Source organism: Crocodylus siamensis, chromosome 4, assembly GCF_052110815.1.
Source record: "Crocodylus siamensis isolate JL-2025a chromosome 4, ASM5211081v1, whole genome shotgun sequence".
In the NCBI taxonomy this organism is placed as follows: Eukaryota; Metazoa; Chordata; order Crocodylia; family Crocodylidae; genus Crocodylus; species Crocodylus siamensis.
The window spans coordinates 27102243-27119161 of NC_143398.1; the positions used below are offsets into that span (position 1 = coordinate 27102243).

General features: G+C 46.8%; 1 protein-coding gene across 6 annotated transcripts in view; it reads left to right on the top strand.

Annotated features, from left to right (window-relative positions):
- The first annotated feature begins 15253 nt into the window (after window positions 1-15253).
- Window positions 15254-16919, top strand: part of ERGIC2 (ERGIC and golgi 2) — a 41036-nt gene continuing 39370 nt past the window's right edge. For all 6 annotated transcript variants that reach the window (XM_090042046.1, XM_090042047.1, XM_090042045.1 and 3 more), the window contains exon 1: window positions 15254-15426. The gene's annotated coding sequence lies outside the window, so the exon portion shown is untranslated. The remainder of the gene's footprint in view (window positions 15427-16919) is intronic.

Consider the following 16919-nt stretch of genomic DNA (forward strand, 5'->3'; position numbering starts at 1 on the left):
GTAAACCTATTCTGAGCAGCCTGTGCCCCCACAGCTAGGCGGGCACAGGCCTCATACACACCAAGCAACAGGCTGATGCTGGCAGCAATGTCCCCCCTTGGCTAAGAGGGGCAGGGATGTGTAGTGCAGCCACAGGTAGCCCTCCAGGTGGTAGCAGAGGATGCAGTGCAGGGTGGGCTTGCCCTCCACACTGTCAAAGCTCAGGGTTCTGTGCCAGGTTCACATGTGTGCCTGGGGCACCATGGCAATCATCATCAGCAGGGCATACTGGGTTGGGAACCCCTCAGTCCATGCCAACAGCTCCTCACACCACTTACAACAGGGGCATGCTCTGGCCCTTGCAGAATAAGCGGGGACAAAGGGCTCAGCCAGTGGCCACCTGTGCTAGGGCCTTCTTCACTGACTTACCATGCTCTGTAGGCACCTGTGCACACACAGCCCCTGATCTGAGGCCGGACAGCGCACAGGCCCCTGGCACAGAGCATCTTATCTCAGAAATGTTGCAAACGCTCACAAACAAGCTCTTTCTCCTAGCTCTGTAAGACCTGCAGTTACACACAGGGGAGAGGCACCAGTTGGCAGCCAGGATGTACTGTCAGGGTCACTGCCAGCCTCAGCTAGGGCCCTACAGATGTGCTGGCTCTGGTAGTGCAGGACCCAGGGCAAGCTGCTGGACTGGCTGGTCACAATGGCCAAGAAGAGCCTGGCAGATGTGCAGGCCTAATGTACAGAGGGCTTTGCTTATGAGGCCAGGGATTAGCACAAGGAAGCTAGGGACCAGCACAAGGCAGAGAGGGACTGGTGGAGGGACCAAGCAAACCAGGAGTTCAGGGACAGGCTCATGGCTCTGGAGAAGAGTTATGTGGAAGCCACAGCCCCACTGGCTCCCTGGCAGCTGCCCACCACCCAGCAGTAGGCCCCCTGTGGCTGGGCCTGAGCTGAGGTGCAGCAGTGCGTCCACCAGCCAAGAGCCCCTGCCCTGGCCCCCACCCTGGGTTCCCTGCCACCTAGCCCCGCTGCTGGCCCAGCCCTGCTGCTTGCCCCAACCCCATTTGGCCCTAGATCATGATCTGCCTGCAGCAGGGCCAGGACTGCAGGACGGGGAGATGGGTGCACTAGCAGAGCAGTGCCTGCCATCATCCCCGGGCAAGCTCCCCACCCACCAGCCTCACTGCAGTGTGTGCTCCTGTCGGGGTGCAGCCAGAGGCTGGGGTGCTGGGGTTCTGTACCCAGGCTTTACCCTCTAGGCACCTCCACCCCAGGACAGCAACAGCACTGGATAGGCTCTATGTGGGAAAAAGGGTGTTTTATTGGCACTGTGTGGGGTAGGGAAGTGGAGATCTTGGGGGAGGAAGGGGTTGGCAGCTGGTGTGGAGGGAGTGGGGACAGGCTCTGTTGATGGGGAGGGAGAGGAGCAAAGCGCTTTTTGAGGAACTGTGTTTGTGATGGGGAATAGAGTGCTATTTGAAGAACTGTACACAGTGAGCCTGGTGCTGGGGGGGTACACGGTGGGGCGAGGGTCCATGTGTGGCTGTTCATGCAGGGTAGAGAGGGGAGTGCAAGAAGAGGTGGTTGGCCAGTGCCTCATGCACCAGGTACTCTGGTCCTCATTAGCAGATGAGCAGCTTGCACCTCAGTGGGGTGGGTGTGTTGCTGTCACAGCTGGTGCTCCTGGTGCTAGGTGTCCTCCACCTGCTGCCTCTCCTCCCCCCGGGCCTTGCAGCATGCAGGCTGTGGCGATGACCTGGGGGATGTTGACCTCTGTGACCATGAGGCAGATTGTGAGGATATGCCACTGTCCTTTCAGTTGTCCGAAGGCACACTCCACCAGTGTGTGGGTCTGGCCCAGGCACTGGTTGAAATGTGTCTGGTGAGAGTCCAGCTGGCCCATGTAAGGCTGCATGAGCCAGGGGAAGAGAGGGTAGGCAGGCCTCTTGATGAGGAGGGACCACACCCAGCTGGAGGTCTGGTACCCCCCCATGTGAAATGCCTGCTCTCCACCAGGGCAGGCAGACCAGAGTTGTGGAAGATGTGGGCATTGTGGGCACTGCCCGCCCAATCAGCACTTACACTGGTGAAGGTGTTGGGGTGGTCTGTAATGCCCTGGAACACAATGCACGAAGCCACGCTGGTTGTAGTAGGGGTGGGTGTTATGGGACGGGCAGATAATGGGGATATGGGTCCCATCCAGGGCCCTGATCCACTAAGGTAAGCCCAGGGTACGGAACCCCACCACCATCACCACCAGGGGGTCATGCACATGGAACACGATGTGCCCAGCACGTCCTGGAGGTCACCACACACTTCCAACACAGACACCCCAGTTGCCTTGCCCACACCAAAGGGGTGGCTGACGCAGTGGAGGCTGACAGGCGTGGCCCGCTTGAGCAGGGCAATGGCCAGCTGGGTGTCTGTGGGGAGGGGCCACCACATGGTGGTATTCTGTTGCTCCAGGTGTGGGTGGAGCTGCATGAGGAGGTCCTGGAAGGTAGCCTGGGTCTGGAATGACTTGAGCCACTGCTTGTTGTGCAGCCACTAGTTTTGGCTGGCTAGGCTAGCTGACAGACGGCAGGGGTGGAGGCTCAGGAATGTGTGAATGGCCCCAGTGGTGGCATCCAGGAGCGCATCATTGCTGTTCCAACCCAGTTCAATGTCCTGGATGCACACATAAACATGGCACCCAAAAGTAATTAAGTCCGGCGCTATAAGCCCCAAAGTTTATTGCATCACATTATTATTTATGCACATATAGATATGCCCGCTGGTAAGTAAAGTACAATAATGCTAGCATACCTACAGAAGTTTCCCTCAGAAAGACTAATTAGGTCAGAGTGGTGACAAAAAGGATAGATTCGAGGAGTAGATATTTGGATTTCATTTAGATTCTACATTATATATTTGCACTGCACCCTTCATTCTGTAGAGTTCAGAGTGCTTTAAGAACTAAAGATTAGACCCTGGTGTTGAAAGGCCTGATCCCTCATTAAGCCAGTGGAGATGCTCAGTATCAGTACTTTAGGGTGCAGAATACCTGGGTCAAGAACTATAGATCTAACCCAGACAAAACTTCTACCCATCTAACAAAACAGAGACCCCATTCAGCTTGAAGCACCAAAATAATAAGTGGCCACATTGCCTAAAGAGCTGGCACAACAAAAAAGAAGCTCTTGGATTCTGAAAACTTTTGAGGGACTGGCACAGAGTACTGAGTGCTTAGAAATCCGGGCCAACATCAAAAATTACAATGTTTTTTTATTAGAACTAAATTAAAGTTTAGGCCAAAAATTATGAGATTTTTAAAATTTAAATTAAATGTTAATTTTAAGGGTGTTTTAATGTAAAATCAAAATGGAAAATTTGGGCAATGGTTAGCTTTTTGATGAAAACATGAAAAAAACCAAACAAGAAAAAAAAGGAAAAAACAGAAATTTTCTTTTTAACTCTTTTTGTGGGAAAGAAAATATTTCCTAATCAGCTCAAATTTTGTATGTATATTGAAATAACAAAAAGTTTAAATAAGCCATTCTGATCTGCATGTGCCTACAGTGAGTAAACAAAATCATATTGTTGTATTTCCTATCCCCTCCTTTCTGCTCATAATGCTCACTCATTCTGTCACATACTATTTCACTTATAAGCTCTGAAAGAGAAAGACCATGTATTTATCTGTTTCATGAGATGCACCTAGCACATATTTAGTAGCTGTCATACAGAACAATAACACACCAAAATTCCATCCCTCAATGTACTAAAAAGCATGTGTGTTAAATGCAAATATATATTTGATGGATTTGATTAGTGAAGAGCTAATGACAAACAGAGAAGTATGCAATTTATTTGTTAACATAAAAATGTTGTATTGGGACAGACCAATGATCCATCTAGCCCAGTATCCTGCCTCCAACAAGCCATAGGATGCTTTAGAGGGGGAGTATTCAAATAGGGCATATCTAGACTGATCCATCCCCTGCCATATCCTTCCTGGCATTAACTGTCAACCATTGTTTCAACAGACAATCATGTCTTAGGGCCCAGTTCAGTATGATCAGGAAGAGCAGAAAGGGGTGTGCTTCAACCATCTGTAATGGGTTTGAAAAAATAACAGACCCTTCACAGTCCAGTCCAACTCCTCTTACTTAGCCAAGTAAGACTGAGTCACTCAACTAAAGTCCCATGCATTAACTAGCAGTGGCCACACGATGCTTGTAGAGCATGTCACACAATCTAATCTACTGTGCAGTAAAGCATTACTGTCTACACATACAGGTGCTTAATATGCAGTAATTTTACCTGCATTTGCAAGTAGTAAACATACTACTCAGTAAAGCCAAACAGCATCAATTGCACATGTAGACACACCCTGTGGGAAGGTTTTGGGTTGCCTATGTGACAGAAGCAGGTGACAGGACTGGTTAATTTCCCTTGCACACATGCATGCTTTTCCTTTCCCTGGTCAGACTTTTGTACATATGTAAGTGTGGGATAATGAGTAATGTCCCCTGTGTCATCTACCAGTGATGGTGTAGAGCACAGGACATAAGATATGCACCTTGACACCATACTCGTACAACATAGAGGACCTGAGCAAGCATAGGATACAAGCTGCAAACACTGCTACACACAGAAACAAGGCATAGAAAAAGACTGAACAACTGACTAGCACGTGGCACATAACTGCAACCCTGTAGAGCCAAACAGTTCTTTGTAACCAATATATCGTAGCTCTTACAAACTCTTGGCTCGTATGTAGTGACTACTGACCAGAATGTCCTGTAGCATACTGGCAGCAAGTTGTGTACCAATGTATGCAGGTGAAGACAGGGAGAGGAGTAAAGTCTGTTACACAGTGGACATGTCTACACGTGCATATTAATGCGATGCAATAACCTCTGACACTTATCGTACTGGAGTCTATTGCTCCTGGGTGCCACGTTTACATGTGTGCCCAGGACTGCAGAATGTTGAACCAGGTCAGAGAGGCCCTGGCTGGCAGGGGGTAAAGGGGTCAGCCTGCCAGCCTGGGGCTGTTCCCCCCAGCTCAATGTGCCAGCAGGCAGCCTTACACTGAAGCACCCTCATGCCTATGATTAACTGGTACCTTCTAAGACTGAGGGGCGCACCATGGCAGCGAGCAGGGACCACCTGCAGACGCTGGTGTCAGTGGTGACGAGTGGGGACCACCCACAGATGCCAGTGGTGGTGGTGGTGGTAAGTGGGGGGTGGATGCAAGTGGCGACTGCCCACAGAAGCCAGTGGCAGCCAATCTCAGGGGCGGGGCACATGCCCGCCCTACATGTCACCTATGCCCATGCCCCAGCCAGCCAGGGCAGCATCGACCCATGCTCTGCTGCAGAGTAAAAAACATGTAGACAGTGACAAGGGCACCTTCCAGGCCCAGTAGTAGTCTGGCCCTGCCCTTGTCTCTGGGCAAACCACCCGCCTTGTTGATAAGTGGTTATCATGTCAGATCAGCAGGAGGCTGCCCTTCATGTGCACAAATGACCACACTCCTACCATCTCTACATGTGTCCCATGGCTCGCTGATGTCTCACAGTACGTTCCATCTCTGGTTCTAAGCTGAGTCAAACTGGACACATAGTAGTGTCTCTCCCACTCTGCCTTCTCAGGCCACACACACACCACCCCCTCTCAACAGGGTCTCTTGCACACTGCCTATCCAGGCTATACTCGCTCCACCCTACTCGAAGAGATCCTCAGGCTTTTCTCTCCACCCCTTGATCAGCCCTGGCGCGGTCTTTTGGGCCTCTCCCATGACCCCCACCCAAACAAGACTGAGTGACTGCCTACTTCACCCCTGGCCCTCACTGGATCACTACACCCCTCTCTTGGGCCTCAACTCTTGCCCGTTACACTAGGGCCTGAGGTCTTCCACCCCTTAGGACTCAGTTGCTCTTCCCTGAACTTAACTGGCCCCCCAACTCCGCCCAGCAATTCTCAGGGCCCTGGGTCTTATACTCACTTGGGCTCAGGTGCTCTTCTTTGAGTGTGCCTGGCCCACCTCCAGGGTCCAACATCCCATGGGACTCAAGCACATCTCAATAAGCTTGGCTGCCCCCATTAACTCTCCTGGTAACCCACCCAACTGACCTGACACCAGGGAGGATCTCAGCCCTGGTATTTATGTGGCCCTGCCCTGCCACAGGCAGGACCACCAGGCCTCCCTATCCTGGCAGGCTACAGTTTTAGGTCATGCCCAGGACCAATGAGGTCTCCTCCTTCCCCATAGCCTCACCCTTTACCTCCAAGTTGTTCCAGGGGCCAGAGCTCTGGAGGGCAATGTTTCCTCCACCCTGGCTGATTTCACACTACTCTGCTCTTATAAAAGGGTGTTCTGTCACAAAGACATACCACATTTATTGCAGAGCTAATTAGTCTACTCCACAGTAAACATCTCATGTAGACAGTCCCAGTATACTATAACTACTCTGTGTATTGTGCCTGTAGGATATTCCTAGGTGCATACTGTGTATATCCTGTGTATAAAAAAAGAATATTTTGCAATAAGAAGGGTCTTTGCTATTCAGCAGGTAGCTGCTTTCCCAGAATTTTTTACTTTATGCAGTACAATCCCTTATTGTTATTTGTAAGACTCTTCTAATCTTGGTACATTAATCCATTTCACATGTTTAATTGTTCTTACCTAAATTACCTTCTTATTGTCATAAAACCAATGCATATGCATTAAAATGAGAGAGACATACCAGTAAAAACAATTTGAAAAATTAAGAAATTATAATAGAAAAAAAATCCATCTTTGAATATTAATTAACACAAGAAGATAAGTGGCCTGTATTTTGTGTAGTCTGGGATTAAATAATTGGAATAATAATGAATGAATAATAAAGCTAACAGAACTAGTAAGGAACAAAACTTTCTGCCTCACAGCTATGTGCTCCCCTATGAAAGCCATCTTGTGAAGGGAATGTCACTCAGAATTCCAGCTCAAGGGAGTTTCCTTCTCCTTGTCATTTCTTTGCAAGCCACTTCCCCACCAGTAGTGATTTTCCTTTTTGTAATCCAGTATGTCTCAAAAACCACAAATTTTGGGACACTGGTCAAGGTTCAGGGCAAAGATACAACTTTACTGCTGTTCCCCGAAGACCTTTTGTCATGAGTCACCTCTGTTTACTAGCACAACCTAGTAGATTGAGCATCAGTACCTCCCAAAGGGATTTCTAATGGGAAGGCAAAACTGCCTGCAGGAGCATGCCAAAGAAAACAACTGCTCCCAGATTTCACCCTTTTTCATTACTGGTTCCATTTAAACCCCATAGTAGGCCCGTAGACTGACGTCTCCAAGCATGGACTGAACTGAGCTTTCTCTTGCCACAATAACAGTGATTTACAATGGAAGCTTATGGAAGTGGGATGTGAGGAATATGGCTAGTCCAGGGGTGGGCCAAATGTGGCCCGGGGGCCAAATGCAGCCTGCCAGGCCATTCTATCTTGCCCATGGAGCCCCTAAAAAAATTTAGAAAATTAATATTAATCTGCCCTGGGCTGCCTGTCACGCTGCCATTGATGGCTTGCTGAAACTCAGTAAGTGGGCCTCTGCCCAAAATAATTGCCCACCCCAGGGCTAGTTTCTTATAGTACCATAAAACATCAAGTCATTTGTATGTTCTCATAACAAACTTGTAAGCTGACATCTCCAATAAAAACCCAGTTGTAGAGCCTTTTGAATATAAATCAGATAAAAATCTAAAACCCCTCAAATAAATTAATTCTAATCACTTACTTTTCTTTTTTCATGCAGTTGTCATTGCATCTGAACTGAAGCCATACAGTTCTTGTATGTATACTGTATGAGCAGGAACTGGCTTGCATGTTTTCTTACCTAAAACATGATATTGGGTAAAACTGAAGATTTGTACTGAAATTCAATCATTAAAAAAAAGTGCCTACATTGGCTATGTTAAATAATAATTTATAATGAAGAAAAGATTTATAATTATAAAAGTAATTTATAATTAAGATAAGATTGATGGTTAAGATTTTCAAAAGCAACCTGTGAGTTTGAGTGTGTCATTATTTTTTGTACCCTACTTGAAATGCCTAGGATGAGCTTGGTTTTATCAAGGTGGGTATTCACTCAGGCTTTTCTAAAACTCAAACCCTTTAAGATGCTTCATGTTAGCTACCTGAAATCACTAGTCATTTTAGAAAACCTGGGCCAACATTTTTCCAAGTAGCATTTTTAATTATTTTCATTGAGAAAACAGACTGGAAACAAATATTCTTTCTTTTGAAGGTTATTTTTTGCTCAGTGTAGGTTATGCACTGATCACAAACAATATGCAATTAAAACTCAAAACTCAAAAAGATTTTTCTACCTCTTGTTTTAGACATCTTACAAACAGTAGCACGAAGAGCCACAGCTGAACTACTGGACTAGATTTACCACTGGGCTTTTTAAAAAAATCCAGTGACACAAAAGATCAGAACCACATTTCAAGAAACTGTAATAGACATCCAAAGACTTTGCTTTCTTACTGAAACAAGAGTTAATATACCACTACAACTGCAAGTACAGTATACACAAGGAGAAAGATACATACAGGTACTAATGCAGCAACAGCCCTTCACCTCACTTCTGCCTGCCTGCAATATGAAATGAATAAATTAGTTTTTAATCTGAATGTTGTTTCTATAATAATAATAATAATATCCACTAATGGGACATGGATTAATTTTCTATGTGGCACTGAAAACACTGTAAAAAGGAAACTGCATTTTCATTCATCTTTAATTTGCAACCAAATCCCATAATAAGCCCCCTCATTTGAACTTTTCCTTGTGTTGGCCTGAAAATTAGCCAAGTTTAATCTCAAGGTTTAAGATGAACTCTTCTGCAAGGTTTGAATAAAATCAATCACACCGTTATGAAGTTACAAAAAATTACTAATTACCCAGATTAGAAGGTCTCTGTGTCCCGCTAGCTTCAAAGGGGCTTGTTATCACCATTGAAAACTTTCTGTCATTAAATCTCTGGGAATTCAAGCATAGGCTATGTGTGAAGAAATAAAGAGAAGCTTATAATTAAGCAGAGGAAAACATTGTAGAATTAGTAATTCCACTGAGCTTCCTAAAACCAAGGATTATTCTTATGCAGAAAGGCAAGCAAATGGGCAGACAAAACTGCATAATCTTTACTGTGAGGTTACTCCTTTGTATGGGTATCAAGGCATATTAAAATTTCCTTACAGTGAACTGTACAGAAATAAACACTCAAAAGGAAGGTAGGTAAGGGAAGATTAGTACACAAATATACTCAGAAGTCATATAGTACGAACCATTAATAAATGCAAACTGTTGCAAACCATATTTCTACAACAAGCTTAACCCTTCTCATACAAAGCTGCTAACTGTGTATCTAGCAAGGATACGATCCTGCCATAACAATAACTTCTGAAATCACTACCTGCAAATCAAAATGGAATCATTATATACACATGTAGACTGAATCTACTGCGCATTAGCATGCTTTTTGCTTGATGTGCTGTTACTATGATGTTATATGACATATTTTCTTACAGCTGATCAAATGCTTAAGATGGAGGAAGAAAGGATCAAATGGCAAAGTGTGATGCAATTAGAAAGAAATGAATGACTTCAGCCTCTTCCCAGGGACAATTTTTCTATTACAATCCTTTCAAATGCTATCCCCATGTGTTAGAAGAGAGAAGTCTCTAATAATTAGCTGGTAATCACTTCAGCAGGAATAAAGCTATCTACATAGTCTTTCATGACATACAATGAGAAATGTGCCTGCTCAACTAGCTTCCATTTCCATGGTAATTCCTCCACGGTGCTGGGACTGTGGTCTCACCTTATTCATATTCTTCCTGTTTGTCCAATGAAGGGGTGTCAAAGATACAGTTTACAGGTTGGATATGGTCTGTGGATCCCTATTATCTGGCCCCCAGTGCTAGCTGGGGCTTTGGTTTGGATCCACATGCCACTGTGTCATGTATCCACATGCTGTACAGAAAGTGCAAGGCCAGCCTAGTGCACTTTGGAAGCAGTGCTTGGGAGCGTTCTGGGGCACGCAATGCCAGCTGGACTCTGGGCCAGTCCAGGGCACATGCTGCTGCTGTGCTCCAGCTCAGTCCCAGGAGCATATTGCCAGCTGCACTTTGAGTCAGTTGGGACCATGCACTGCTGGCTGTGCTCCAGGCCAGTTCAGGGCAAACACTGCCTGAGGGGCTGGCTTGTGCAGCTTGAGGACCAGTCCAGCACCACTCATCCAGCTCATGGTTTGACCCCCTGATCCAACTTCTTTCAAGCTTTACATAACAACGAATCACACATTTATTAGCATACACTTCCACCACAAGACAACAAAATGCATCATCCTTTCTAGTTAGAGTTAAAACCAGATTCCACTAAAGTCAATGGGAAACACTTTCATGAATTTCAATATGACCACAATTTGGCTCTGAAAGAATAGTACAAAAGGAGTCAACACAGGCTTTCAGCATAATAGATGATGTCACAGTGCAGGTGCATGAGAGGAGGATCTAGAACCAGGATGCAAAAAGAACTGCCTACATTGTCAGGTAGTTAAGTAAACATCCAACCCACTGTGTAAATCAAAAAATAATGTAGCTTGGAAATAGATTTTTTGTATTTCCAACACCAATTAGTTTAAAAAGCTGAAATATAGTCTTGTTTTATATTAACAATCTGTGTACTATTTTGTTCATGGTTAAAATACTCAGTGGCCACATCTACACCAGATGCTGACGGCACAGTTGTTACTGCGCAGTCATTTAGTACTCGCAAGTACTAAATGACTACACAGTAATGAGCATTATTGAGCAGCAGCAGCCCTTCACAGCTTCCTGGTGACGCTGACTGCACTGTAGCTTATCACTACTGCACAGTAGTGTCACACCAGAGTTTGTGCCCCATGACACTACTGTGCAGTAGTAACGAGGTACTGCGCAGTAAGCATCTCGTGTAAATGCAGCAAGTATCAAGCTGATTGCCTCTAGTCAATATTTACAAATACAAGACTCCATGCAACACTATTCTATAACAGTGGCCCTATCTCCTGTGGTACATTACTGTAAATAAGTGTGTTAGATAATCACTAAGGAAATACAGTGTTTGGTTTTTGTTTTAAACGAGATCTCCTTCAGCAAATAAGGAAATGCAGAGCAGAAATTTCTTTTATCAGTTCCAAAAGTTCCTTTTTTGGTGAGCAGTATTCAAGTATTTTGCCAGCTTTGGGACCCTGAACACCTAACTTGACACTTTGGAGATTTTTTCTTGAGGAGAGCTTTTTCTTGTTTTAAAATGTCAGGCCCATTGCTGTAATACCTGGGAGATGATGAACTCTAAGGCTTGGCCTATACAATATAATCTCATAAATCTGGCGTACTCGGGACCGAGCATCTGCTAGATATTTGAAAATGCCTGATTTTTTAAACCCGTGTAGCCAATTGTGGAGCAGGGTGGTGGGGAGGGAAGCCGCAGCCAGTTCGGAGCAGCAGCTGCACATGGAACAAAGGTGTGGGGTGGTGGATGGCGGCAGCAGCTGCCGCGTACAAGCTTCCCCCAAGCTTCCCCATGGCAGAGTGGGGGGAGAACGGTGGCCAGTCCTGGAGCAATGCCGGATTTTTGAGAATTCCAGGTTTTTGAGATCCGGATTTATGAGATTATACTGTACTATGAATTTTTTTGCCAGGGTTCTTCCAACAAAACTGTGAATGTAGCCACACTCAGGGTCCCCCTGTGGCAACATAAGCCTGTCTTCATGCCAGCAGAATAACACTAATTCTCCGGGTAAAAGAAGGCTGCTGTTACCACTGAGCAGCTTTCAGGTATCTTTAAGTACATCTGCCACAGTCCCTCCAGTGGCAGGTGTTTCTCCAAGGCCAGCTGTCAGCAGAGCTACACAGACAGAACAGGAGAACTACAGAGCCACGAGGAAGCACATGGATGTATATGGGCTCTGTCAGCTTCCCTATTGTGGCAGAAGCAGCCTCATGTAGGTAAGGTGCAAAAGAATCATATAGAAGTCAAACCTAAATCTTCATAGAACAAATATTCCCCTTTTCATGGTCCTGCATAATACTATAAGGGATTCAGCAGTATCATAGAACAGAACTCATCATAACAATATCTTTTGGACCCAGACATACACTTACACAACTGATCTAAGCAGACCCATAAATACATATTTGTCTCTACCATAAGCTATTTGCATCAGACAGAAACAAGCACATAATGACTTCCTCTGCTTTCATGGCCTCACCTTGCCGCATCTCCACTAGTCAGGAGCAGCTGGCAACAGATGAAAACACAGCAAAACCAAGCACAGAAGCAGCTGGCAGCGCTCAGTGAGAGGAGGAAACACCTCTTGCCTTCAAATGCTATTGTTGTAGAGGCAACAGCTTCTGGAAACAATGTAGGAAGTAGCCTTCAACTGCCTGTCCTCTAAATGCTACTGCACATGAACAGCAACTCTTCTAATAGTCCTCTGCTTGAATGTAACCTGCCCCTTTTTTCTTATTGGACAGGTGCTAATTGATCCAAGCCCACTGCATTGAGGAGGGTTGAGAGAAGGAACTGAGAAACAAGTGGCACAGACCATACCAACACCTAAACAGAGGAGATATATAGATTTCTGCTGTCAGCTATGGAGACCTACCCCAAAAAGTGGGGTGGTAGAGAATTGGGTGTCAGAAGTTCAGGACAGTGAAAATCAGCTTATCTCTCAGGGCTTGAGGATGGAGAGAAGTTGGGGGGAACAAAAAGAAGCAGCAGGCCTGTATGACAAAAATGGGAAAAAGGGGTGTGACCTTGGAAATAGTAGAAAAGTGAACGACTGGTGCCTGCAGAGAATGGGGGGGGAGGGGGGGCACCATTTGTAGTCAGTGGTGAGCGGCAAGTGGGGACTGGCTACAGACACTGGTGTGGTGTCAGCAGTGGGGCAGTGGTGCCAGCGACAGTGAGTGGGGACCGCCTGCAGATGCCGGTGGTGGCATCAGTGGCTGGGGGGAGGGTTGTGAGTGGCGACAGCCTATAGAATCCAGCATTGGCCAATCTCTGGGGGGGAGGCACATACCCCCTCCCCTCCTCCTACGCATCGCCTATGGATGTGGGTGACGAGGGAAGGAGCAGTCTGGCTGGCAGAGGTAAATAGCATGAGCCTGTAGGAAGGCAGAGGCAGGGACATGTGGTATGGACATAGGTGAGAGACAAGGAAAAGTACCTGGAGGCTGGAGCAAGGGCTAGGGCGATGACAAAAACAGTGAGGCAGGCTTGGTGTGAAGGAGAGGGCAAGGATATCAGCAAGAAGATAGGCAAAGAAATGTGCTTGCGATTAAGAAAGGCCACAGGCCTTGGGAAGGGTGAGAGAGAGAATAGTATTATAAGCTGGTACGTGGCATAAACGAAGTAGAGTAGGCTTGGTGGAAAAGCACTGTTTGAATAGTGGCGTAGGCCCAGGTAAATACAAGAGGAAAGTGTTGTGCATTTGTGAAGCAAGGAGAGAAGTTGCATCAGTGTGGGGCAAAAAAGAAACATGTGCTTGGGCAAGCACTGTCCTCTAGCATTTAGGCAAGCAAATGCAGAAATGCCAAGTGAAAGGCGGCGGCTAGATTGGCTTTCACGATCCTACAGCAAGCTCCACAGACTCTGTCTGCATGGAACACATTTCAAAACTGGGGCACTACGCTAGGAGACAAGGGGATCTCTCTTTACTAGCAAGCTAGTATTTAAGGAGAGAAATCCATTGCCTAGGTGATCGATGTATGCAAGTTCAAAGAAACTTCTGGAAAAAGTAGTTTTTAATGACCGAAATGTTCATTCAGGAAACAGAGTTCCATAAATATTGGATAAAACTTCAGTGTGTAATAGGTATTAACAGGTCATGCTGTTCCCAAGTACCCTGTGTAAATATCTTAGTATAAATGCTAACTGTAGCCGATGTCATTACATTAACCATTTATTCAGTTGCATAAGTCTTTCAGCCAAACTAAGAGGATTAAAAGAAACAAACACATAAATCACTGATTGTTATGTTGCCTCTTCAAGATAGCTGAACAGTGGCATTTGAGGGTTTGTTATTGCTAGCAAGAATCAGTGCATCATCATATCACAATACAAGAATCAGAAATCAGAAACAGGGATGCGCTACCTACCATCACCTTTCATATAATTAACCCAGAGCAAATGTATGCTAAACAAAAGAAACAACCTCAAGTAACATGCATATCACACAACCAGAGAAGCAGCATGCCTACAGGTTTTTCACCTGCAGCTCTCAAAGTGCTCCAGAAGGCAGGCTAGAAACGTAGGTTTATAGACTTAAAGCATACATACACACACACAGTATAGAGACGGACACACACAAAGACAGAGAGAGCACGCAAGCTTTTGTAGACTGAAGTTCACTACATCAGATTGCGTGAAAAGATGTGCGAGTCCTTCACAGCATCTGATGAAGCTTCAGCCTGTGAAGGGTTGTGCTCTGTCCATCCCTTTCTCTATGCATATACCCACATACAGATAGATAGAAGAGAGATACAGTGCACTACTTAACTGTGTTAAATCTGTAGTCAGTCAAAAGACAGGGGACATGCAGACCATTATAGATTAAAGTATCTACCCACCCACCTATTTATGTATTAGTCTATAAATTAGTTGTGCATCTCCCTTACCTTCTGACTAACCCCCCTAACTCCTTCTCTCGTCTCACAGTACTTTACCTAAATACACCTCCAGCTCCTTGCCACTTAAGCATTATGCATCTCCCTCCAACGGCTAATGGTGTGTATGTGGCCAACATCTTTAATACGGGACCAACTGAGTCGCTGGGAAAAAAGTTGTAGGCCAACTATGGGGTGCAGTCACCCTTCTTCGGGCACAGAGAGTGACTGCGCCACAAAGTCGGCCTACAACTTTTCCCAGCTACTCAGCTGGGCTCATCACAGACACCACGGAAGAGCCTTGTTTGCCGACGTCCGCAGACCAGCACGGCCACAACCAACCCCCAGCTTTCGTGACTGCCGCCCACGGTCGGCGCCGCGCCGGTGTGGGGGCAGCCGCCCGCGGTATTAAAGCCTAGGAAAGGACGAGAACGTCGTTCACTAGGAGCGGGACAGACGCGGGAGCAAAAAACCCCACAACGGCCCTTGAGCCCGCCCCCCCGACAGGCAAGCCCTAGACCCAGGGGGCGGGGCACGGGGAGCGGAACCATAGAGACAGGCGCAGACGGGCTAGGAGGGCGCTGCTGCGGTCCCTTCCGGCCGCGCCGCCTCGGTGGTTGCTGGAAGTCGGTGCCTTTGATTGGTCCCGAGCAGGCAACCGCGCCAGGAGCTCCGAGACAGCTGGGGACTGCCGCTCCTGTGGGATGCGCCGGAGCCGTTAGCCGGGAGCCGGGCAGGCTGTGAGGTACGCCTCGGCCAGGGGCTCGGGGGCCCGGAGCACTCGGCGGCCGCTGATTGGCTGCGGAGGCGCCGAGCGCGTGGGGAGGAGCGCAGGCTCGAGGGCAGCGCGGGCCGCGGCCGCAGGGGGCGCCCGGGGCTGGACACGGTCCCTGGGCACCCGGCTGTGGCGGCAGTGGGGATGGCCCCGGTGGGAGGGTTCGTCTACACGTGTTGCCAACTGTGCACTAGCCTGATAACACTGCGGGTCACAGCACAAACCAGCCGCCTGCTGTACAGCGCTGTTCGGCTGATGTGCAGTGGGCATCACTGAGTAAGCGTCACTCTAGGTACTGCGCGTGCAGGTAGTACCTTAAGGAAGTACTAAAGGAAACTGCAGTATCTAAGGTGCTTTTGTGAACATGTCGATATGGAGAAGCCAGGCGAGAACAGAACTTCAGTGGTCTCTAGTCCAGCCCCTGCTTGAGGCAGAGTCATCACTCTCTGAACCACCCTGTACAACCATAAACTGAACCCTGTGTAAGCCTACATACAACCCTGATGCACGCAGACTACTGCACCATTAGTCTGAAGCAGGGGTGGGCAATTATTTTGGGCAGAGGGCTGCTTACTGAGTTTTGACAAGCCATCAAGGGCCACATGACAGGCAGCTGGGGGTAGATAAGTATTGATTTTTCTGATTCTTTTTAGGGGCCCTGCAGGCCAGATAGAATGGCTTGCGGGCTACGTCTGGCCCACAGGCTATTTTGCCCACCCCTTGTCTGAAATCAAGTAGAAGACCGGGTAGATTCACACCTTGCAAACTAGTCACCGTGTGCGTGTCTGTGTGAGCCTATAATTGCAAGCTTTCTATCAGCGTGTGGGGCCCCATTCACCCAAGGCCGGGGAGAATAACTGCCTGGTATACGATCACTTCTGACCCAGTCCTGTGCTTGCTGCCCCATTTTTCTATGATACCTGTTTTTGCACATCTGTCTGCTCCGAGTTGGTTTAGATATGAATCAGGTCCAAAGATCAGTTGATCAGAATACAATAAGAGCTTCATCATAGGTCTACATGCTTTCCTCTGTCATAAATCAGTTTCCCCTGAAGCTGCTTCCCATGCCCTTATATTAGCTTCCTGGTTTGTTTTTTCTTACTTTCACAAACTTGAATGTAACTATGACTTAGGATAAGCTCCATCTTTCTAAAGTGTGCACTTTGACACTTGCACTGAGAGTCCCTTTGTCTGGTGAACTTTCTCCTTTGAAATATTGGAGAAGGGGAGCAACTGTGTATTAAGGCTAGTTATTTTTTAATTTGTTTATGGGGTGTCCGTTGGACTTTTGACTGGAACAGGGCAAGAAAATGACATAAGATTTTTCAGTTTCTCTTGTCATCTCTGAGAATGAATGGTAGGTATTCAGTACAGTGATATCAGGTGTTGATTCTTTTTAAGGGAGGTGAGGCATAGGATCTTTTCTTTGAGGATATTTTAATAGTAAGAGAATATATATGTGT